This window comes from Heliangelus exortis, chromosome 1 (assembly GCF_036169615.1).
Source record: "Heliangelus exortis chromosome 1, bHelExo1.hap1, whole genome shotgun sequence".
Lineage (NCBI taxonomy): Eukaryota > Metazoa > Chordata > Aves > Apodiformes > Trochilidae > Heliangelus > Heliangelus exortis.
In genome coordinates this window covers 112,747,635-112,773,431 of record NC_092422.1, presented here as the reverse complement: position 1 = coordinate 112,773,431, position 25,797 = coordinate 112,747,635, and the positions used below count along the sequence as shown (strand labels likewise).

Below are 25,797 nucleotides of genomic sequence, written 5' to 3'. Positions count from 1 at the left end.
TTGAGGATTCTTGTGGATTTTCTTTCAATTGATTTGAGGGACAGCTTTGTATCCCACTAGGTTGGTTTAGCATCAAAGGCTGGATCACTTAAGGCTTCTATTGGCCTACGTAGCAGTCAGGACAGCAAAGGGGTGAGCTTCCTTCCTTGGTGTCACTCTTGCAGCAAAGCCCTGTTTTCTGCCTGTGGGTTACAAGCTGGTACAGAGGACAGCCTTGAGAACACACCATATCCACAGCAAGCAACACATGCATGGTAAAACCAACCAGTGCTGGAAAAGTGTTTGTTACAAAGCTGTGGCTGAAAGATGAGCTCTTTTGACTACACCTGCTCACTGAATGAGCATGGTCACATTTATGTATTGGTGCTTTTCGCTGGCAAGGCTTTCACTTCCAAGAAGAGAGAAGTTAAATCAATGGCAGATCCATTCAGGCTATTGCAACAGCATTTACATTTGGGAATTACAGTGACGGACTTGGCTAAATGCAAAACAACTGCCCTTGAGACATACACATAACCACAACAGTTGCAGTCATGCCAACTATTGATCAGGCACTAGCCTGAAAAGTTTCTTGGTGACTGTAGAAAGACTTCAATGCAGTTTGGCCATGGCAGGATTATGCAGAAGAAACAACATGAAATGAAGTTATGAGGTGGCGGATTAAAAATTAACTGAAGGAAATGCTTCATCAAACGCATAGTTAAAACCTGGAGTGTGCTGCCAACAGTTCAGTAGAAGCCAAAAATACATTTTGAAAAATTATTTGGCAAAGTCATGGACAGATCTATTAAGAGCTATCAAACAGCAAGATTTGAGGGAGCTTTCAGGAGCCCACAGCCTGGCAAGTACCCCAGAGAATTACCACTACATGCATGCCTCTCTCAGAGGGATCATACATCTGATACAAACCACCACTAAAGAGAAGATATTAGAAGTTTAGAGTGACCCAATATGACAATTTTTCATTTAAAACCTTCTATGTTGGTGGTAATTTACATTAATGATGAGGTTTGTTAACCACAGTGGTTCAGAAACTGCTTCATACACAACTGAGCCATCCTTGCAGGACAGGCAACTTCAAGAGACAAGCTCTAAGTGATGGGGAGATAGTCATGTTCTCCCTGGATATATTTATCCAGCCATTACCTATGAGAAGGCAGAACTTCTCAGGCACTTAGTTCACTTGGTGCCCTAAGGGGTTCGCCCAGCTCAGGAGCAAAGGATTGTGACAGGTAAAGATATGGATTCCAGGTGTCCCAAGTGCTTTTCGAGTGCTCAAAGACCTGATCCATTTTGCTTCTTGACTCAGGAGACAAGTGCAGGACAGGGAGGTGGTACTAAAGCAGGCAGAAAGCAACAATTACACAATTGGCTAAAAGGAGGTTTCAAACTTTTGCAGATCATCACATCATCCCCCACTAAAGTTAACAGTGCACACCTCACTTTGGAAACCTCCTTCATTGGTGGGAGCAGCCTGTTCTGCACAGAAAACTGAACATGGCTGGGAATCCTGCTGCAAGAGTGGTTATTACTGCTGGTCAGACTCTGTTTTAGCAAGGAATTTGTCCCCTGAGCTGTAAAATGGATAGGACTTGCATACACAGGTGAGGCAAAAACATGCAGTAACATGGTTAGCTGAGAATTTCACTGTAACATGACTCTTTGGCACAGAGATCTGCCTGCATTAATGCCATTCCAGGCATGACAGATGGAAGGAAACGAGCTTTGAATGCTACTGCATTATGCTACTGCTCCCAAATACAACAGACCCCAGACCACTGTGATTCCTAAGGGGTTTGCCTGACTACTGCACCCTCTTTCTGCAACTGGCCATAGCCCTGTCCTTATGGGCAGGAAACTCCTGAGGTAACTCCTCAAGGAACGCCAACAGTAAGCACAAGTGTAATTCCTGGTTCTGCTCCAGGATTTCTCATCTCTGCTTAGGGAACTGAAAAGGTGACATCTATGTGCCTCTGCTTCTCTTCTGTAAAGCAGGGCTCACAGCAGTTTTTAGTCCCTCAGGGACACGAGGACAACACAAAGATGTAAGGGAAGCTGTGAGGTGCTCAGATGCGGTGACATCAGAGACCACCACAGCACGAGTCAGGCAAGGCCCATGGATGGGTGCCTGGGATGATTTTTTTACCTGATTTGCAAGGCAGGTGGCTGCAACTGAAGTTCAATCTGACTAATGTGTGTGTTGATGTTAATCCAGGCTTTGTTGCTTCTGGCCTGCTCAAGCTTTGTTTCAGGAGGCCAGCAGAACAGATGGAGCCTGGAGTCAACTAGGCAGGACCTCAACTAGAAGGGGACTTTCCACCTCCCATTCAGAAACCTCTTTGCACAGCAGCACAAGAACCTTGTCCTGGCACAGTCCTTGAGCTCAGTGCCAAAATCTCCCAGATCCACGCCACTGCTGGGAAAAATCAGTTTCTGAAAATTTTCCTGATTAACCATAAACTACATGTTCCAGAACAGCTTGTTCTGCCTCAAGCCATGTAGTTATTTCATCTAGTGGTGGGCTTTGGAGGAGCTACTTTATCACCAGCTGCAGTTAGCTGAACTGTTTCCTTCCTGTCATTGATTAAGGAAATAAAAGTCACTAAGCACAGATTTTCCTGAAGTCCTTGTGTGAAGCTCTTCCCCTCTGTATGCTCTGCACTTCTGGTATTGCTTTGCCAACCATTGTTAAGGCTTCACCATTGTTCTTCATGTGCTGTCAATCACGGTCGCCAGTACAGGCTGGCAAGCTTTGCAAAGATGAATATGCAATTGAGATCCTTAATTAACGCCACTGTAACATTCAGATGTATTCACTGGGGAAGGGACATGGGAACAAAATCAAGCAAGAAACCTAGCAAAAAGGGGGGAGGAGGGTGGACCCCTTCCAAGGATTTTATCTGCAAAAAGATCTAATTAAGGCAGAATAATATGCAAGGCTCGCTTATAAAGAAAATGAACGTCAAGAGAAGCTGAAGCTAACAACCAGCTGTCTCCTCTTTGAGACTTAAATGCATTAGCTCCAGAGGCAGAAGGGAGAGAAAAACAGGCTTAGGATTTGTGTATCAAAACAAGTGAAATCTACACACACTGGTATAACACTGCAAACCTTCCACTTCATTTGCATCAGAGAGGCAGGTCTGTTCACTAAAGAGAAATGTCCCTCTATTTGCCAGTGAAAAACATAGGATTAGCTGCCTGTTGTTGACAAATCCAGTCTTACTTTTCCACCTTCCCTTCAGCGCATCCCATCCCAGGCTTCCTTTGAAGGGAAATGATGCCACATTGTTCACTGAGACCTCACAGGGGTAAGGGAACATGGAGAGAAGTGTTAAACCTGAACAATTTCAAAAGAGAAAGTAGGCTTTAGATAGTGATTTCAAATGTGCCTAAGAGAGTGAGGTACCTATGTGACCTTCTCAGGGAGGTGAATACTCAGTTCCTCTAGGGTGTGCCTATACTAAAAGGGGTTTTCCAACACTTGTATATATATTTATCTTGCTAGAGCCATGACAAAAATATTGCAGTAATGGAGATGCCATCCATACCACTGGAGGAATTATTTTCCCAGCTACCTAAATAGACTAAGCTGTGTAATTAATTTATTTATTTATTCTTTTTTTTTTTCCTTGCAAGCACAATTGAAGTAATGTTATGGCCAGTACTGATAAGAGTTTGATGTGTGCTCTCCTGTGTATTCCCAACTAGTATACCCCAGCCACAGAGAAAAATTTTCAGTGCAGAATAATCTGTATGTACATTATCAGTATCATCATGCCTCTTTAGCAAGGGAAAAACAACCACACGGAAAAGTATTCACTCCAGTGTGAGAACTCACACAGCTCTGCTGAAGACAGACAGCAGCAACTTCAATTTTCCCACATTTTATTTTACTTATTCATTCAGGGGTCTGTCCTCAGCTCTCATGACCATGAGGACTACAATGGTTCCTTTGTGGCTGAGAAATTTCTACCTCTGTCTAAGCAATACCAGAAAATAAAGTCACACCCATCAACTAAAAATATCATGAAAGTACAATTCAATCCACAAAACTACAAGACAATGGAGAAGCTGAGCAGCCTTCAGAGCAAAAACTAACACAATGTGCCTGAATCCCTCAACAGTGACTTGTCAGTGATGCATAAATTTAATCCCAAGGACATAGAGTATTGTTGGAAGCCAGATAAACAGCCAGATCAAAGAACTTTCCCTCACTGCTGTATCTGTCTATTAAACAGATGTAAAATACTATGCTATTATAGATGGATTTGCTCAAAAGTTTGTTCTCCCCCATTCCTTAGCTGAAGGATGGAAGGGAAGCATGCATTTCTGTAGTCTAGGAATCAGGATTAGATTTGCCTAAATGTAGAATGAACCAAACAATCAAGTTTTTTTATGGACTATTTTCTGAAGGGAATTGACCGAGCCTGCATATGTTGCTATGTCCAGAGTAGTTCTGGCTCCCCCCTCCCTGGAAATGTTCAAGGCCAGGCTGGATGGGGCTTTGAGCAGCCTGGTCTAGTGAGAGATGTCCCTGGCCATGCAGGGGGGGGTGGAACTGGATGATCTTTAAGATCCCTTTCCAACCCAAACCATTCTGTGATTCTATGATTCTATGATATGACTGAGAAGACTGGAACAGGTGAAAGATTATATATAACCTCTTGCCCTTGGAGACTTCACTTGAACTCTCTCAGGTCTGGCTGAGATTTAACCACCCTTTTGACAGCATTCCAGTCCATGCTCCAACATACATGGGCAATGCACCAAGAACTCAACAGCAAAGCAGGGAGTAAGAATTCCTAAATGCTGGTGTTGAGAGCTGCTCTAACTTAAAACACTTCCCCTGGTGAAGGGCAGTGAGAGTGACCTGGTCAATACCCTTCAGAACATACACAAAAATGAGATGAAACATTTAGATATGTGGAGGTCTTACCTTAAGAACAGGAGAGGGCAGCCACTAAAGCCAAGCTGGTTTTGAACACAGGGATGAGCACTCCAAGTGCTGGAAGATATGTAAATACAAAATTAATAAAGGCAAAAGAGACTAATGAAGTATTATTGTATATTTTATATGCACATGTATAAGGCTTGTGCTATTCTCTAAAAAGGGGCAAATAGCATGTGAAGAAAACAAGCAGCTACAAAGCAATACCTGGCTTCACAACTGATAACACCAACATGATTACCTCCCCTCACCCCAGCTTTATTTGGGAGAAATTACTTAAAATTTCTTCAGTTTTTAAGACTCAGGGATTTCTAATGGGTCATACATCAGCTGCAGCATAGTGTGTCTAGCCTTCTATTTAAGTAATACTTTGTTATGGTGAAGAGAACAAACATGGCCTAGCAACAGACTGCATCCTCCAAATTCACAAACCAGTTCTAGGCTTTTATCTGTTGCTGCAGTATGCTGATAAAAAAAATATTGTCATGTATGTGATTATTAAGGCAATCATAAAATATGACATTGTTACAATAAACACAGATACACTGACTGGCAAAAGACATCTTTGTCTACATCACATCTGTGTTAGCTCTCTGACTGGCAAAACACATCTTTGTCATCAGTGGCATACCAGGATACTTTATCCTGAGTTTTACCCATATACTCAGGAATGTTTGACATGGCTATAAATAATTCAGTGCTGACACATAGTTTTTTGAAAAGATTTAGTCTCAGTCATAATGCAAGATAAAGCCAAGTGCCTGGTAGGAAGGAAACAGTATGAGAACCATGCTCTAAGCATTTTCTTTACCTGAGTGTTTAAACAATGAAGATGGCACTTCTGAAACCATATCTTTGTGGGAAAATGCACCAAGCCGAGAAGCTGGAACAGGCAGAGCCTGCGGAAAATCCCCAGCGCAGCACATCATCCCCAGATGGGAGAGCCAGCCCCAAACAGTTAACACATTCCTGGCCCAAAGAGATTTCCTTTTCACAAGTCCTAGTTGTGGAGGTCAGGATGATCTGAGACAATGTGCTTACAGGACATATCTCTCCCTGGAATGCATTGCAGAAAACAGGGTTAAAAAAATATGATCTGTGGTCAGAGGGGTGGAAAGTTTGCTTGCTCCCAGGGTACAAATAGAATGCAAAAAAGCCCAAAGAAGAGACTCCCAATGGGAAGTTTCTTACTCTTTTCCACAGTATCAGGCCCTTGAGACAAAAGAGACTCAAGAAAGAAAAAGAAATAATATGGTCTAACTTTGTCCTTCCAGCCTGATAATGGTGAAGACCAAGTCTGAGCTCAAGGCTTAAGATTTGGTATTTCTGCTCATTCTAAAGAGGCCTCCTTGACTTATGACCTCCAGAGAAGAAATCTGGTAGATTTTGACTGGTAGAAAGCAGAGACAAGCTGTCCTTGGCTGATGCCCTTTTCATCATTTTGTGCAAGTCTTCAGAGCAGGAAGAGCAGAAAAAGCTGTTAAGACTAGGGCTGCAGATCTCCAGCCTCCTGTGTGCCATTTAGGGGAAATCCCTGTCAGCCACACATAAATGCCTCAGCGGCAAAGTGTGTTGCTGCATTTACAGCAACATCAACTTTCCTCCTGGAGTTCAAGGAGAAAATGCTGCAGAACAGGAGTCCCCCACCCCCCCACCCCTTGGCTTTTTCCACTACCCTTAAGGGAAACTTGGGACAGCAAAAGAGAACGACCACGAGTGACATTTTCCTGCAAGGACATTGCTCCCCTGTAAACCAGCCTGTAGCACCCTGCAGTGCACTGACCCCGTGCACACATGGCCAGAGGCTGACCTAAAGCACCTCTGTCCTTCCACTTGGCCTTGTGCAGGCACCGAATGTGTGACAGCTCTGTGATGCTCAGCCGGTCACCCAGCCTGACCTGGTGTCACTACATGTTCTTTCCTGCTCGCTCTGATGCCTTGCTGACTTTCCACTATCATGGGGCTCTTCATCAGTGGAAACCTGCTCCCATGGCTATGTGTCCCAGCCTTGCTCCACCAGGAGCCCAAGGAAGTTCAGGGTGCTGGTACTTTGCTGCTGCTGTGCCCTGAGGAGGTGGTGGAGGAGCAGCCCCGGGGCTGGAGCAGTGCTGTCTGGCACCCACTCTGGTCTGGTATGCTGACCAAACCAGTTACACCAGCACCCCTGTCCAACTTGGCCAAGACACAGGGAGGCCTTCAGGCAGACAGGGGTGGGGATGGGATCTGTGGAGCTGCTACAGCTTCTCCTTGGGTGCTGGCCAGGAAGGAAAGCCACCTGGCACCTCGACCCACGTGGTGTGGGACCATCCATTACAGCCACTTGCTAGCATGGCAGATTAAAGTTGTAGCATAAGCAGGATTATGCTATATGTATTGGTATACAGAGTAATTAATCAAGGGTCATCTAAAGAAACTAAATGTCAAGCTCTCCATAGGGTTGTAGCTGTCCTTATGCCTCCCATTTTCCAAGATGAACACTGTTTTGTCTCTTTGATCATAATAGCATTTTGATATCTTTCAGCCTTGGAGACCTATCTGGTAAAATTTCCCAGGTGTCCCAACTTCTCTAGCGTAGAACTCCTCTAGCATGGACAAAAGTCCTCTCCTTTCCTTTCCTTCACATATTCATCTTGTAGGCTGGGATCACACATTGATCCCATATTTTTAATCCAATTTTTTTCCACCTCCCTGCCCCAACATTTCCCCTCATTTCCCTCTTCTACTGCTTTACTTTTTCCCTAGTTCTGGGGAAGGCAGAGCAGAAATTTCTTCTAGGTACTCTGCGGGGCTGTGAAAAATATGCATCTGGCTGGGAACAAGCTCAAGAGAGAGAGAGAGGAGACACAAAGCCTGACTTTCCAGGCTGAGAACTGGACATTTTCTTCCAAGGCAAGCTCTTCTGAGGACTGACACAGTATGTGGGTGGAAACCAAAGTTTCACCAACGGTGACAAGGAGCATGCACAACTGGGGCAGGCCAGGTGTGTGTCTCTAAGCCCTCTTGTATATCTCAGCACTCTTCTGCTCCACTGTTGGCCACACAACAGCTCCTCGGGCTGGGAGACACCTGGTTTATAATAAGGATTGGATTTTCCTATCTGTTGTGTTTGTCACTGCTTTTTCTCCTCATCCTTGTGAAAGAAAATGTATTATCCTCCACTTGTGCTTATATGTGATTAGAAGTTGTCTTTTGTGGGAGACTGTTTGGGTCAGAGCTCCTGGGTAGGTGTAGAACAAATGTCTGATAAGAAAGGGAAATGTCCAAAACACAGTAATTTTACAATGCCAGGTCAAAGCCCTTCTTTTACAGCAAAGGCCACTCTTCTTTTTTGGGTGGTGATCCACTTACAAATTTTCTACAAACTTAAAAACAACATGAGCATTACTGAATGAACTGACTTTATGCCAGGCACACATTGTCACTTATAACTGGCGTATTGAAGTCACAGACATGCTTATCCCCCTCAGCCCTCCATTTTGGCTGTATTCAGAAAGATAAAATCACCCTCTTGTAAAATCATCCTCTTGGTAGGAATGACACAAAATGCCAATATCCTTTGCTCATCAGAGAATCATAGAATTGGCTGGGTTGGAAGGGACCTCAGAGATCATCAAGTCCAACCCTTGATCCATCCTTGCAACACCTGTGGCAACACTGCTTTGACAATGCTTCTGCCTCAGCCTGTAGCTCAGCTAGTATCAGCTATTGTGCAAGCATCTCCTGGAAACCTCACAGTGTTTTTCCTCTGAAGCCAGCAGGGCCTGAAATTGGGTCAGGTTCTGAACATGGATTGGAACCGGGATCTCCCTATTAGTAGATGAAAAGTCTGGACACAAGCCAGCAATATGTGCTTGCAGCCCAGGAAGCCAACCATATCCTGGGTTGCATCAAAAGCAGATGGCCAGCAGGTCAGCAGAGGTGATTCTCCCCCTTTGCTCCACCATCATGAGACCTTCACCTGGAGTACTGTGTCCAGTTCAAGAAGAACATAGGCCTGTTGGAATGGATCCAGAGAAGGGACTAAAAAGTGATGTGAGGGATGGAACACCTTACCTGTTACGGCAGGCTAAGAGAGTTGGGGTTGTTCAGCCTGAAGAGAAGCCTCCAGGGATGACCTTACTGTGGCCTTTCAGTACTTAAAGGGGCTTATAAGAAAGACGGGGACAAACTTTTTAGGAGGGCCTTTTGTGATAGGACAAGGACAATGCTTTCAATCTGAAAGAGGTTCAATTCAGACTAGGTAATAGGAATAATATTTTTATACTGAGGGTGGTGAAAAGCTGTAACAGGGAGGTAGTAGGTGCCCCATCCCTGGAAACATTCAAGGTCAGGTTGGATGGGGCTCTGAGCAACCTGATCCTAGTTGAAGGTGTCCCTAGTCTAGTGCAGAGGGGCTGGAACTAGGTGACTTTTAAAGGTCCCTACTACCCCAAACCATTCTATGATTCTATGACCACTGTGGGCAGGGTGTGAGCAGCTGCCTGAGCCAGCACAGCTCCAGCACTCGCCCTTTCCTTCCCACACACCGCTGCTCCGTCCCGCCCCGTGTCCCAGGCTCTCAGGGCAAAGGCCCCCTGGCACCCATGCAAGGAGGGGACAGCTTGTCAGGGTGGCCTCAGCTTCAGTAAGCTTGTGTTTGATGTGATTTGGGTGACAGCAGGACAGAAGCTAAAACCCCCACGGCTTCCTGGGAGCTTCATCCAACCACTGCAGTCTGAAGCACTGGTGTGCCCGGGGCAGGCCTGGCTGCCGGCCTGACAGGCTGTGCAGACACGGCAGGCAAAATGTGCTCCAAGCAGTAACTTGTTGCAACACTTTTGGGGTTACAACCTCCATCCATGGATGTGCATTGTGAAAAGCAGGAAGGGGTGAGAAGTCAAACCCTGTGCGAGCGCCTGGGTGGCTCCTGTGTGCTGTATGCAAAAGCCTCCTCACCTCCCTGCTCTGCTCCCTTTGACCTTGACTTCAGCAAGGAGGCTGCCAGCTTAAATCAAGTGCAGACCAGCAGTGCTTAGCTGTCACATTCCAGTCAGTGACGGCTGCCAGGCTGAGAAAAAATGAGTTTTAGGCCTTGGTGGTGCACATCTCACTTGCAATGGGACTAAATTAGCTGCTTGGTTATGGGCCTGAGAGCTGTATGGGCAGCAAAAACTGCTCTAACCCAGGAAAAAGAGCAAGGATTTGGGAAGCTCTCATTTAACTCTTCACTCTACCACAAACCTATCATGTAATCATGCCCAATTCATCTAGCTTTCAGCCTCCCTCCCCCCAGTTTCTTCCTTGAGCTTGGGGTAGGCACTGTTTCAGCAGGGTACTTAGTTGGTACTTTGAACCCCTGTATGAAGTTTGGCCATCACCAGTGAGAGATGGTCCACAAGAAGGAACTGGCTAGCATAGACACTTGACCCTTCCTGAAGGACTTCATATGCACTCTCATGGGTGCAAAGTCCTGATACACCTAGAGTAAACACAGGACTGGGACATTTGCTCCAGCCATGCTTGTTTCTGTAACCTGTAAGAAAGCTTCAGGCTTCAGGGCTGTGAACAAGTTACTCTCATCAATGCTCAATTTGCATTAAAAGCAGCAGCATTGGGGTTTTTTTCTCACCTCCTCCCTCCCCACAAGTGCATGAAGTGCCTTTCAGGTAACAGGCAATACCCAAGGATTCCTTGAGATGTTAGCACAGGAAATCTTGGGTTAGAGAAGGCTGCTGCTGCTAGGACAACACTTACCACAAATGCTTCTGTTGCTGCATACTTCTTGCCTGGTCCCAACCACTCTCCTTATGCTTCACGGCCTCTTTCTCACTTGACAGGCTGCAAATGAGGTCAAATGCTCTGGAAATGGTTTGCAGCTTTTTCTGTATAAAACAAAAAGCCCCAGATGAAAGCTTCTCTCAAGAGAGCACTATATGAGCAAAGACGTGTAAGATTCAGTGGTGAATTAAAGGTGGTGTTGATCAAACTGTTGCAGTTGACAGATTCTGTATGGACAAACCAGGCCAGCAAAATCTGTGAACTATTCATCTCTGCAAGGACTGAGATGCCCTCCTCTCAAACATCCAAGTGGCAGATTCCATGAATGGTAATCGTGACTTATATTTGCACTGTGTGTCCATTCCATAGCAGCTTTCTTGCTGCAAATAGCAATGCTATGTGTCTGGCCCTGTACTGCGGTCTGGCACAAGTCTGAAGAAGTCTGGCTGTATATCTATCTATCTATCTATCTATCTATCTATCTATCTATCTATCTATCTATCTATCAGTTGAGAGAAGTGATTCTCCCCCTCTACTCTGCTCTTGTGAGACCCCACCTGGAGCACTGCATCCAGTTCTGGAGCCCCTATTACAAGAAAGACATGGACGTGCTGGAGTGTGTCCAGAGAAGGGCCATGAGGATGATCAGAGGGCTGGAGCAGCTCTCCTGTGAAGACAGACTGAGAGAGTTGGGGTTATTTAGTCTGGAGAGGAGAAGGCTCCAAGGAGACCTTATTGTAGCCTCCCAGTATCTGAAGGAGGCTACAAGAAACCTGGTGAGGGACTGTTTAGGATGTCAGGTAGTGATAGGACTAGGGGGAATGGTTTCAAACTAGAAGAGGGTAGATTTAGATTGGGAGTTAGGAAGAAGTTCTTCACCATGAGGGTGGTGAGACACTTGCAGAGTTTGCCCAGAAAGGTGGTGGAAACCCCATCCCTGGAAGTTTTTAAGTCCAGGCTGGACAGGGCTCTGAGCAACCTGATCTAGTAGGATGGGGTTGGAACTAGAGGACCTTAAAGGTCCTTTCCAACCCTGAAAATTCTATGAGTCTATGATCTATGATTCTACAGAATCATAAGATACAGATACAGAACTAGGGGGCACAGAAGAATTGAGGTAAAGGAAACTAAATCATAACAGCTTGGCACAAGGTTAACAAAATAAAAAACATATCCACATGAATGGAACCAGTACATAAACTGTCCAAACTTCATGATAACACCTTTCACTGAGGACATGGCCAGTAGCACAGATTTTTCTAGCAACTTGGGGGCCGTTCCTGCTTCAGATATAAGATTGCCACCTACTGACCAATCATCCCTACTTTGGGCAATACCCTAGATCCTGACCCTCCCTCCTAAGAGTCTTCTTTCTCCTCCCATTATCAGCAAGACTCCACTTTGTTTAGTTGGTGATACCTGATCAGATTTCAACCAGAGGTCATATAACTGTACAGACCATTAAGCACCAGATCACTTGGGCAGAAGCAAATGGCTCCATTATACTGAAGTCCCATTACTCACGAAGCTCACCTTAGGCACCAGGATACCATCTGAACAAGGCAGTGAAGGCAATAAAAATGCAATCTGCCCAAGACATGGTTCCTGCTGGGGCGATCTGGATGTGGAAAGTATTTCCAGATACTTCCAGATCTGTGCTGCTTAAGGTACAATGGGAACACATTGCCAGCAGCTAGATTTACATGTCTGGCAATAGAACATCTGGACACGTCTTGTTGGTTTATGGTACCCTACCCCCACCTGCCAGATGCAGAAAGTGGGCTTTAAAATGATTTCTAATTCAAATGCGTATGAAAAAGTATCCCTGCTGGGAACTTCTCATTGTAGCACAGTTCTGTTTGTGCTGGAAAACCTAGCTATCACCACCCAATAAACCAGAAGAGTGATCTTGGAGGGATTCTTCTCAGTAAATGTCCAAAAATAGCAGATATTTCAAGAGGGTAAAAGGTCACGTAACACCCACCCTACAGCACTTCTGAGTCCTGTTTGTTACCTATGACAACCTGGCCATTCTTTTGCTGCTTGCTAGGCAGTTTCTAACTCACAGAGTCTTTTTTTGGCCACTATTTTGCTGAGTATCTCACACATTTTTTGAGGCCTGGCTTTCCTTCACAGATCTGGGCTAGACACATTGGTTTAAAATCTGCATGTTTCCAGGTTTTCTCTCTTGTTGCAGTCACAGCCTCTGCCTCTGACTCAGACTGGTGTTTCTGATAGGATCCCAGAGAAGGAGGAAACAAGGATAAAAAGCATCACACCCTCCTCACGTGGGCTGTAGTGCAGAGCTGAAACAGAAGATGAGGAAGAATCTGGGCTGGTGAGGGAGGGGGTTCAGCTGAAACTAACCCACATTTTGAGATTTCCTCCACTCTAAATAGGGCACTGAACCAGGGGCATTACCAGCCTCTCCTTCTCTCATACCGGGACCCAAACTGGCTATTCCTAATTCCTAACTATCAGAAGCATGAGCTGTCTGTCTTAAACCTCCCAGAGCTGGCGACAAAGCTGCCCTAAGAAGCAATTAATGCTGTCAGGCAAGGTGAGGGCAGGTTAGCGTGGTAAAGGTCATGGACAGAGGGCACCCAGCCCTGACCACGGGTGACGCTGTGTTTGCTTCTCTCCGGAGAGCGGCAGTCAGGAGAAGTCAAGCAGAGGCCACTTTGAAACAGTGGTGGAAAGCTAAATAGCTTTACTGGCAACTGAGGGGTAGAAAACTTAAGCATCTTAGCAACAAACAACTGATCCTCTGACCTGATTCCAAACCTGGTCTGGTGAGAATGGATGGTGACTCAGCCTTGGAGGACTGATTAGTACCCTGCCTGCCAGGATATACTGGCCTCAATTTGGTTCTTTGGAGATACCAGCATGATGAAGAGCTCCTTGTATCTGGCACACATTGAGAGTTTTAGGAGGCCACTATGCTGAAACTGAGTCAGCCACTTACTGTGACAGTCAGTACCTTTCAGCAGGAAGTGCCTCAACTCTGGATGCCTTGGCATCCCATCAGAGGCAAGCTGGGGTGAGAAGGCACACACTGAGAGTTTTGTGAAGCTCCCCTTAGAAAGGCCCGTGTGCTTGTCTATGTCCTCAAAACATTATCAAATGCTTTTCTTAGGTGCCTACAGCCTTGGCTTCCTTTGCTCTTCGGGGTGTGGCTTTTAATAAAATACTTTTCCTGCCTCAATGGCTGCACAGTTTCAAATCTCATTCTTTGTCTCCACCAAACAAGTTACAGCTGCAAGTGCTGTAACCAGAAAACCTCAGTATTGCATTTACAGCTTATTTTACAGTTCATGATTATAACCCACACCAGTAAAAAGCCTGTTGTTACTGCTTTTGCCTCCATAACTGCATTTACATAAAAGCTGGCACTGATTGTAATTGTCTGGTGGGAGGAGAGGGAAAGAAAAGGTATTTTCCTCATTCCTAACAGCTCTATAATTTCCTAGTACAAGATAAGGCTAGGTCATATCATAGATCTCTGTAATGAAGGACATCCCAGGGCAGATAGGAGGTAGATGGAGGCAGGCTGCCCATTCTAGCTGGGTGAAAGAGCCTCAAAGAAGAAAGTAGAGCAAAAGCTCACGCAGGACTGAATCCACACCAGATCACTTTCCTCTTTTCAGCAGCAGTATGGTGGAGATGAGCTCTAGCATGAGGTAGGAACAGACGTTTTTAACACTGTGTTCATTAATATCCCTTCAGTTGAAAGGACAAGCTAAACTGTTAGAAAGAAATTAAATCCCAGCTACTTTCTCTAAGAATTCAGAGACATACTGCTCAACAACCCAAGGCCACCAAAAAAGACATCCAAGAAACAGACTTAGGGCTAATGACAGTTCTAAAAATCAAAAATAGTTTTCAAATACCTAATCATTTTCAAACTTTCCCTAGATACCCTAATGCAACAAAGCAAGAGGAAATCTCCCCTCTTTTCCATATAACAATCTTCTGTCTCAAAAGGGCGATGAAATAAGGAGTGGGAAATGAAATTCAGTACATTAGGAAACATTGAATGTAGTATTTACCTGTCTTGGTACATCTTTTTTCTTCCGATGGTCTTTGCCTCTCTGCTGGTTGCCTTTCTGCCTGAGTTCATGCATAGAATTTGACTCTTGATCTGGCAGCCACAACTGGAGTGTATTCTAGTTTTGCAAAGGCCTGCCTGGGGAAAAAGAAAAAGACTGGTGTGTCATTTTACACCTTCAGCTCATTCTTCTTGGGCTTTTGCTGTCACACCCTGTTGTACCTCAGAGTCTGAATAATGCTGTCCAGCAGCTCAGCGCAGACACATGCTCTTGAAGGGATTTTCCCTCTGCTCTTACCTTGGCATCTGGATGCCTCTTGGTTTACATAACTCTGAGAAACATCTGGGATTAAAAATTCCTAATACCTCAATTTGTTATGGAAATAAACCCCACACTTGTTGGATAAGGATGCTGTTTGCAGTTTACACCACTTGTTGAGTCAGAGGGAGGAGGAAGAGAGGAGAGGCTGGGTTACCCTGCACAGTTCTCCGTCCCAATTCTTTTGATAATCATCCTGGACAGCTGATTGCACCCTTCCTGAAGTACACAGAAAACACCAGGACACTGCTTTCTGCCAGCCCAGCTGAGGCTCTCTGTATGGCTGCATGCACATTTCAGAGAAGTATTTTTAGTGCCAGGGAGCTGACAGACCTGTAGAGGGACAGCACCTCTCCAGAAGCTGTGTTGGTCAAGTGTGGGGCATCCATCCACCCTGTGCCTCTGCCAAAGCTCTCCTGACCTGGAAGGAACCCACTTCTTGCAGAGGTGAGCAAGCTGCCTGTCCACTTTCCCAGGCTCCCCCTTCCCAACATCTCTCCACACTGCTGCAAAGCATCCTGCCAGTTTTTAGGCCACACACACCTTCCTGGTGGGAGCCCAGCCCAGCCCAGCTGAGCAGGAGGTACCCCCACACCCCAGTAGCTGTGGGTGGCCACTCTTGGTGCCCCTGGCCAGCCCATTCCAGGTTTGGACCAGAAACCCAGCTTTGGGTCACTAACTAGCACCTACCCCTCCCAGGAAGACAGTTAATTTTTTTAAAGTGCAGTTTTCTATTGTTCAGCAGATTAAGTACATAGCTGAGGCTTGTGGCATTTTTCCTCTGGGATCTCATTAGGGAGGAGGAAAAATGAAACCGTATATTTATTAACTCCTCCAGCTCCAAAATGAGACATCAGAAAGGCCCCAACAAAGCAGGGCAAAGGCTGACCTAGCTATTGCTCTGGCTCTGACTGTGGCTGCTAACCTGGGTCCAGGGAGATGGTAAGACATAAGAAAATACACCCTGATAATTGTTGAAAGAACCCAGTCAGCCTCCAGCACTACCCTGTGCCAGTGTTCCAGTAACTGGATGATAAATGTTACAAAAAATCTGCATACTTTCATACAGGAAAGTTTGTAATATTTTTCTTAAAGCTGCAGTTCCTGGTATTGAGGGACTGCATTAGGTGCTTTGATTGAAGGGAAAGAGGATTCAAGCTGTGATGACTGCAAAGAAAAGCCTGAAAACAACTTCACCAGTGGCACCCATAGCCAGAGGGCATAAATAGGAAATTTTTTTCTGTTTATTTACCTAATAATAATTTGGTTCCTATATTTTGAAGGCCTCTTCCTTGATGACTAAACACATGACTTTAGTAGCAGTGCACACAAATATTTATTCTTTGCACAAAGATTAGCATTTTTCTTGACATTTGTGGCACCTTGGCTCTTCTTTTCAGAGGCAGCAAGCACACGGCACTCCCACGATCTCCACTAAGCCCTCTGCCTACCCCAGCAAGAGTCTGAAAACACCCCCATTCAAAAGCAGGTCTGGTCTCTCTAAATAAATAAAAAACAGCTTTCGGGGCTACAGAAATGCAGCAAGAAGAAATATTACTGACATGGTATGCAGTAGATTTCTCTTTCATGGCCTCCAGTATACCTTAGTTAGCCAGCTCACTATTTACTAAAGTAGGTTAGATATAAAATGCAAAATCAGTGCAGTGAAGACTGCAATATACCACATTTCTCATGTACCTTGAACTGTCTTATCTGCACTCTGTCCCAGCTCCTGTAAGGGCTGCTAACATTGTAAATCTTTTAATTAACACAAATGAATGTTTAGAACAAACCCGCTGGGTACAGGAAAGTTTCCTTTGTGTCCCTCTTGCAAACCATACTGACAGGTAGTGTTTGATCTTGTTCAACTAGCTGGTTTAGGGGTACTTTGTCCCATGGGAATACAAAAGGAGCTTCTGATCTCAGGACACAGGTTATGCTTTTAAGATCACATACTATGAAACCACAAGGCAGACTGAGATATTTTACAGGACATAGTACTACTAATTATTTTTAATTTTATTTTTCTACAGCTACAAATTGACCTGAGTTATTTGGGGTTTTTTTTGAAGAGAGGGAATAAATCACAATGATACATTCAGCAGTGCCCTACAGTAACCTCAGATAGAGAACATATGCTAATGTACCAGTGAGATTCACTGATATTCGGTTGAGAGCAGCTATGTAAATTTTTTCCCATTTTGCCATTTCCAAAGGATGAAGTTACTCCCCCGCCTGCTCCTAGATACCAGGATATAGCAGTTTTTAGACACCTGAGTATAATCACACATTTTTCTCAGGGTGGGCTTTTGTTTATTTTTAAATGCATCTAGTTGGACAACCATCGACTGAAATGTCATAATTCTTTCAGTAGATTTCTAGCTGGGTGCCTTTCACTGTGGCTGGGCTATTGGAAACCAAGTCATCCCTGGAACTCAGGAATACTAGGGAATATGAGCAGGGCAAATTTTCCAATCTTCAAATCATTACATTCAGGATTCATTTATGCCGGAGGTTTATACTGGCCTGTATAGGTCAATTAATCCAAATACCCAGGCTTTCCCTTTCTGATTGCATTGTCCAGTTCTGGTTTTACAAACTGCTTCTTAGGTAAACCAACTTATGTGCATGTGTGTGCAGTGTCAAGAGCTACATAAAACAGTTTAAATTCTTCTTGCATTAAATTCTAGAAATGAGCTTTCACTATTTTATTCCAGGAAATCTTGTAAAACAGCAGTCTTGAACTGAAAAAAAAGGAAAGAATGTACCTTCCAATCAATATGGTTTTAATGAGAAATTATTTTTGAGGACAAATAGTCAAAAACTACAAGTATTTTTGTGCAAATATGACACAGAGACAAATGAAAGAACACCTATTTGTCAGTATCTCACGCAGCCCTAATTTAAGCAAGACTATCCCCAGTGAATAATATAGGAAGACTGTAAAGGAAGAGGTTAAACTTTTAGTTAGCTGTTTACTGTTTCAGTTCCAGGCAGCATTTATGTATCAGCTCAACACTTGGATAGCTTAGGAAGAATAGTGGGTGTATACTGACTGTAAATAACCTGCAAGTTACAAGCCTATGAACAAATGATGACCTGATGTAATAAATCACCTCAGACACTCTTGTGGTTTGTGACATGGTGGGCACTCAAAGCTCTATACACTCTACCACGCACTGTCCACGAGTAGTGCCATGCAGAAATGCATGCAAATTAAAATATTTAAGATTACTTTCTTATGTTTTTTCTTAGATAGGGTGACCTATTTGCAGCAAATCTAAGCTAATACAAAGACAGGGTTGCTTGGGGCCACAGGTCAGGCAGGGCCAGGAGCTTGTATTTGGGCGAACCTAGCAGTGTTGAGTACACAGGAGTCATGCTGCTGAGCTGACTATCACTGTTGCTCTTTCAAAAGCACTTTTTCTGTCCAGCTTCACTAGAGCGACCTGAAACACCAACAGAGAGATATTTGAAGAGTGCCATCAGGAAAACACTGAGAGCGAGTGATGATAAGAGGATGATAAAGCAATGGAAAATGATCTTAAGGGAGACAAGGCTGGAAGAGTCACTCCTCCTACTGCCCTGCTATCAGGCCGTGCAGTTTGTAAACCCACCACTGCTTGTGGTGGCTTTTCGGATGGACAATGGTAACAGTAAAATGCTTTTTATGCTACAGTGCAAGGCTAAATGGTTTTGCCTAAACTGGCTTTAGTCGTAGCACCTTTAGGTTGAATATTAGAAAGAATTCCTTTACCAAGAGATCAGGCACTGGAATGGGCTGCCCCGGGAAGTGGTGGATTCTCCATCCCTGGAGATATTTAAAAAGAGACTGGATGTGGCACTCAGTGCCATGGTCTGGTAACTGCAGTGGTAGTGGATCAAGGGTTGGACTTGATGATCTCTGAGGTCCCTTTCAACCCAGCCAATTCTATGATTCTATGACCTTATGCTTCTCTAACGCAACTGCAAAGGCATAGAGTCATACAATGTCAGGTTGGAAGGGACCTCAAGGATCATCTGGTCCAACCCATCTAATAATATTGTTGATATGATATGTCTCAGCACCCCATTGAGCTGAGACTTAAAACTTTACAAAGTGGAAGAATCCATCACTTCCCATGGGAGACCATTCCACTGTTTCACAGTGAAAAATTTTCCTCTTGTGTTCAGTGAAGCACTGCCCTAATTCAGGGAAATGCTGATCCTTCATTCCTGTGGGCTAGAGACTGCTTTATGAGTAGCAAAAAGTTGGCTTCTTCTGTTGACAGGCTTGCACAGATCAGGATTAATTTATTTCCAGGATCAGTCCCTTCCACAGGGCTCAGGACAGCAGTAGAGCAGTGCAGACAGCTGCCGACACAAGGGCACTTCTGAAGCAGCCAAAGAACTTCTCTGGTAAAATTGCCCTGTGTGTCCAAGGCTTTAGAAAGCAAGACACCACAACCATTTCTCATCTGACCAAAGACAGACAATGTTAAATTCTAAGGCATAATCGCTGACTGAGAAAACTGACAACAGGAAAAGAGATTTAAGCAAGAAAGGAAGGGAGAGTAATAGCAAGCCTCAGAGGCTTACAGCTATTTAATTCAATCAGAAAAATGTAACAGCTGTTTAGTTAAAAGCAGCACCCTTGTATAATTGCTGCAATTATGCTGAAGTATATTATTTTGGTTATACCAAATTGACTGCAACTTTCCTCAGTGCTCAATGCATTTATCCTGCTAAGCCAGCACACAAGCTGAACACGTCCCCAGCTGCTCCTCCCCGCCTGCCGTGCCAGCCCCCTCCCAGGTCCTCAGCTCTCTTGGAGGGACTCTCACAACAGACAAGATATTGCTGTGGCTAGGAAATGGTTAAGAACTCCCAATTTTAAATGCTTCAGGGAACACAGGGGCCCCCCTGGTGCTATGCTGCGTGAAGGTTTACTGAAGTGTTTATTAGCAGTACTGCTATAAACAGGGAGATCTACTGTTATCAGTAAGGTAATCTTTGCATACCCACTGATAAGGCTGGGTGAGAATGGACATCCCCAGGCACAAATGTTTTCTGTGTATCTGATAGGACTGGTAGACCAAGGTATGCATATTTTTTTTGTGCCTGATTTTTACAAGAACTGAGCTTGCCAGCAGACACTGTTGCTCTTAAGGTCTTCAGAAGAGGAAGCCCACTTCTCTGGTACAAAGGTATTGGTATTGCCAGCTGATATTGCAGGCAAAAGGACTAACAGCAGGTGCCAAAGTTATAAAAAAACAGAATACTTAAGTAAATCCTGTTTGAAATATGCATGATACAATTTCCTTCTTTCAGGATCAAGTGACTAATTGTAATTAGTTGAATTGTTAAGGTAAAACCCATCTCCTAAAGGAACTTGCAAAGGATTTCCTAAAATAGCCCTCTGAAATTTCCAAGTCTCTTTTATGTTCTACCAAACAAAACAATAAAGCAGCCAAGTAGTCACAAAGTGAAAGCATCTCCTCCCTTTCCCTGCTTTAGAAAGGTGGAGATGGTTGTTCTCTTGGCCTGACTGATGGCTGCAGATTTACCCTTGAACTGACCCCTGTATTTCATTGGAAATAACACTGGTATACAGCAGGAAGGAAGCAGGGGTGGCTTGTGGCTGCTGAGATAAAGAATCTCTTAATGAGCACTGCTGCTGTGGGGAAGCTTTATCAAGGAGGTCTGCCCAGCTCTTGGACTTGAACTCAGTCCGTCCTTGCTTCTGGCAAATGTTTTCACTTGAAATTGAAGCCTTGAAGCCAAAAATTTCCCCGTACCTAGAGGTGCTCAGTTGGGATTTGGCATTTCCTAAAGACATTCATCCCAGTAGAATGGATTCTGCTACCTCGGGGGCTCAAAAGGGAAAGCAAACGCCTGGGACCTGCAAGGCTGGCAGGTCAGGAGCCTGGTTAACAGGCTCCAATCAAGCACTGATGACTGGAGATAGTGACCAGAAGCAGTTCCCAGCTGGCAGGGGTTCAGCTTCCTGTGTGATTTGAGTCAATGGCACTGGGCCAGGGATCAGCAAACAAAGTACCCTCAGTACAGCAAACAGAGATGCCAGGGACTGGGTGGCTGAGCAGAGGCCGGGCTCTTCTTCAGTTTTTTAGACACAGCCTCCTACTGCCAAGGCAGTGGTGCTCATCAGGGTTTTTGGTTATCAGGACCATGAGCTGAGGAATCTGTGGCTATGGAGCTGTTTGGAAATTTTCATTTGGGCCAAGGTGGGGATACAGAGAAGCAAAAGGGATACTGCTGGCTTGCTGATACTGCTTTCCCATCCTCCACAAAACTCCACCAGAGATTTATAATCCTGAACAAGTGTCAACAAACTAGAGGCATCTGCCCCTCACCTCATCAGGGAATCTACCACAAGGTTTGCATTTTGGTGCTGAAACTGGGCACAGTCCCTCAAAAAACAGCAGAGCCACTTCTTTGGTTCAGCCTTTTGTGCACTGCTCTCTGTTATGAATGGACAGAATTCCAGGTCTGAACATGAGACTGGAGACACCTTCAACTTGAAGAAGCTTTCTCATTTTTCTGAGGTCTAAAATGCCACGCCTAGAAGTTTCTGAGACAGGAAGAGTTAGCATTTCAAATAAGCAACCTGATACTCAAAGCAGTTGTCTCTGACAGAGTCCAAGTCTTTAAAACAAGGTTGTCCAGGGACACAAGTGAAGAGAATATACTTGGATTAATGAAAGAAGTGAGTAACAATAGATTTAATTAATCAATAACCACATAGACACCCTTCGGAACTGCTGCCAGCCAGCTGGAAAGTTTCTCTCTTGCGTAACAAAGTCAAACTCTAAGTGCTTTATTGCTCAATGGAGATTTTTTTTTTAAGCCTTAGGTTTGCATTTCATCTGGAATTACTGACCTTTCAAAAACATTGACCCTTTTTTGGGAACTGGTTTGTTGTTTTTTCTGTTGTTTTGGTTTTTTTTGTTTTTTGTTTTTCTTCTGGTGAAAGGACAAGAGAAAATATCAAATACACAAGGTGTAGGTGTCTCAGAAATACCTATGGTGATTTCTCCAGAATGAACAATGAGTCCCAGAACACATTTTGAAACACAGACTTTGAGCCAATACCTCCCAAGGTCATAGCTGCTGCATGTGCCCATGAACACACGCTTGGAAATGTTCAAAAATATCTTTTCTTCCCCTCATGGTAAGTGGCTTTTCCAAGGACTATACAGGCAGAGTGCTAGAGAGAGAGAAACTGTCACCCCGAAGAACAAGAGGGCCCTAAAAAAGGAGAACTAGCAGTACCAAAGAGACCAGTCAAGGTAACACTGAGCAGCACCTATAACCTAGAACAGAAGTGGCTTATCTTAAATTAGAAAAACTCACTCCTTATCTGGAATAACTGCAACTGCAGGTAGAAACAGGCATACCAAGAAAAGGCACGACCAAACTAAAACATGGAAAACACTATTAGCCTGGTGGGAAAATCAGCTCTGTAAGACTGCCCTTCCTGTGGCACTTGGTTTTAATACAGACCCCCCAAAACTGAACAAATTAAATAAAGAAGGAAAGACTTCCCTCCTCAGGTGATCTGGCCTACTGTCCTCAGTGGGATACTCCAATTCATCCCCACGTAAGCAGATGAATCAGGTGTAAAAAATTTGATCCACTTGAAGTGCAGTCTCCTCATTTGTCTTCCTAGGACACCTTCTCTTCCCGTGTAGGTAAAGAAAATGTAGACATTTAATTTAGCCCTGGAACTTGAGTTTCTTTTCTGCAGTTCCCAGAAAGCTCAATAGGAGTAGTTCTTGCTAGCCTTGTGCTCACTTAGGTTCACCACTCCAATGAAAAGACACACCATACCTCCTTACCAATATTTTTAAGATCATATGTTACTTCTGGAAGCTATTTTCCAGTGTCAGCACCCTAAGAAATAAAGCATATTTACAAATTTGCTGCCTTTAAGTCATCTGACTAGGCTTCTATGAGGAAGGGCTGAGGGAGCTGGGGGTGTTCAGCCTGGAGAAGAGGAGGCTCAGGGGAGACCTCATCACTCTCTACAAATCCCTGAAAGGAGGGGGTAGCCAGGGGGGGTTGGTCTCTTCTCCCAGGCAGCTCCCAGTAGGACAAGAGGGCATGGACTTCAGCTCTGACAGGGGAGGTTTAGGTTCGATATTAGGAAGAAATTCAAAAGAATTCTAATGAGGGTGATCAGACACTGGAATGGGCTGCCCAGGGAGATGGTGGATTCTGTGTCCCTGGAGGTTTTTAAGAGACTGATGTGGCATTCAGTGCCATGGTCTGGTAACCACAGTGGTAGTGGATCAAGGGTTGGACTTGGTGATCTCAGAGGTCCTTTCCAACCCGGATGATTCTGTAATTCTGTGATTCTAAAATCCCAACAGCCCCCCCTCTCCAGTCTTTCCCATGCACACCCATCTGCTCAAGTTGTGGTAAGTGTTCTAAATCAGACAGAGGTTTAATAAATACAAAGGAAATCTTACTGGAAGCAAGTACATATTTATAGAAGTTTTAAAGCTATGATCATTGACTAGATTAAAATCAGTACATCTTATTAAAACATGCAACAAACAAATTCCACAGTGACATCAACACTGTAAAATATGCAAAGGACAATTATTTTACACACTGAGAGGCTGTGGAAGGAGCAGAGAACAGCAAGGAAAGTAAATAGTAGAGAACTGCAAGTGTTTGTGAAAGAACAGCAGTTTTCCTTCTTATTTTGCAGTTTTGAACTTTTAAAAATTAGTTGGTTTATTTTATTATTTTTTCCTTCTCCTGCCAACATGCAATAAACACTGCTGAGTAACCATCTGTATGTGGCCCTATAGCTGCACACCATGTTAGGTCTTTTTGGATTGATGAAGTGCAAAGAGCTGATGGCCAGAGAGGCCAGCTAACCAGCTTTCAGATTCAGAGATCCAGGTTATGTAGCTTGTATAGGAGAGGAAGGAAACAGAAAGTGTCCATTTCTCCAAGCCAAGAGCTCTGGACTTGATGTTACTCTGCATTTTCATTAATATTTTTCAGTGGCTGAATCCCTAATACTTTGAGGCAGGAAAGGGATGAAAAATAGCCCTAGATGTATTTCTGCTGCTTCAGCATATTACAGTAAGATACTGTTGTTCCCTTTGAAAGAGATCATGTTGAAGGCTGGAGTCTAAAGCAAGAAAAGATCTTACAAATCCAGATGCTCCTGCCCTTGCATATGTAGAGGAACTGCACTGAAGGCAAGGGTGCATTGCTGTGATCAGAACTGCCCTGCTCCTCTTAATCCAAACAAGTCCTGATTTAACTGGTCTCCTTCCTGGTGCTTAGATTGCTGCTCTGATTCAGCAAGCAGTCCAGCTGAATCAGACTATGCCCACAACAAACACAGTTTGTTGGACTGGAGCCACAGTTCTTATCTTCCAAAGTAAAGCCCACAGTGTTTTCAAGTGCTCTGCATATGCTTGACAGCTTAAGGTAGCAACACCGGTTATGGTCTGTTGCTGTTTAGGAACTCCTATGTTGGACATGGAAAACTCAGGAAGCGTGGGCTGGATGAGTGGACAGTGAGGGGGACTGAGGGCTGCTGTGTGACAGAACTCAGAGGGTGATCAGTGGAGCAGGGTCAGGCTGGAGGCCTGTGACCAGTAGCGTCCCCCAGGGGTCAGTACTTGGTCTGGTCTTGTTCAACATGTTCATCAAAGACCTGGATGAGGGGACAGAGTGTATCCTCAGCAATTTCACTGATGATACAAAGCTGGGAGGGCTGTGCTGCCATCCAGCACAACCTGGACAGGCTGGAGAGCTGGGCAGAGAAGAACCTGATGAGGTTTAACAAGAGCAAGCATAGGGTCCTGCAACTGGGGAGAGAGGAAGAACCCCATAGCACCAATATAAGCTAGGGGTGGACCTGTTGGAAAGCAGCCCTGAGGAGAAGGATCTGGGGCTCCTGAGAGACAATAAATTATCCATGATCCAGCAGTGTGCCCTTGCTGCCAGGAAGGCCAATGGAATCCTGGGTTGCATAAAGAGGAGTGTGGCCAGGAGGCAAGGGAGGTCATTCCCCCCATCTACTCTGCCCTGGTGAGACCACAGCTGGAATGCTGCATCCAGTTCTGGGCTGTCCAGTTCAAGAGAGACAGGGAACTACTGGAGAGAGTCCAGTGGAGGCAACAAAGATGAGTGGGGATTGGAGCATCTCTTTTATGGGGAAAGGCTGAGAGAGCTGGGACTCTTTAGTCTGGAGAAGGCTGAGGGGAGACCTTGTTAATGTCTACAAGTATCTAAAGGGTGGGTGCAAGGGAGATGGAGCTGGACTCTTTTCAGTAGTTCCCAGTGACAGGATGAGGGGCAAGGGGCACAAACTTGAACATAGAAAGTTCTGTTTAAACATGAGAAAACCCTTTTTTCCTAGGAGAGTGACAAGGCACTGGAACAGGCTGTCCAAGGAGGCTGTGGAGTCCCCTTCTCTGGAGATACTCAAACCCTGCCTGGATGCAGTCCTGTGTAATGTGCTCCAGAAGATCTTGCTTTAGTGGGAGAGTTGGACTAGATGGTCTCTAGAGATCCCTTCCAACTCTGATAATTCTGTGATTCAGTGAAAAGCCTTTAAAAAACATAGGAAAACAAAATTATCGACGCCACAGAAATATGAACAATCAATAAGTGACTTTAGACAAAGAAAGAAACCTAGTGAAGCTTTCTGAAATCAAACAGTTTTCTTGTATACAGAGGCAAGTCATTTGTAGT

The 25,797-nt window shown here is 44.6% G+C and overlaps 2 long non-coding RNA genes across 12 annotated transcripts in view; one reads left to right on the top strand and one right to left on the bottom strand.

Moving 5' to 3' along the window:
* The window catches only part of LOC139803196 (uncharacterized), a 186,803-nt gene that overhangs the window by 12,704 nt on the left and 148,302 nt on the right, over positions 1-25,797 (bottom strand). For 10 of the 11 annotated variants that reach the window (XR_011728934.1, XR_011728931.1, XR_011728946.1 and 7 more), the window contains one exon: positions 14,755-14,891. This is a non-coding gene — a long non-coding RNA (uncharacterized lncRNA). The remainder of the gene's footprint in view (positions 1-14,754; positions 14,892-25,797) is intronic. The other variant, XR_011728942.1, reaches the window with a different exon arrangement.
* On the top strand, positions 15,041-16,568 carry LOC139803231 (uncharacterized). Its single transcript, XR_011728953.1, has 2 exons — positions 15,041-15,519; positions 16,473-16,568. It is a non-coding gene; the product is annotated as an uncharacterized lncRNA (long non-coding RNA).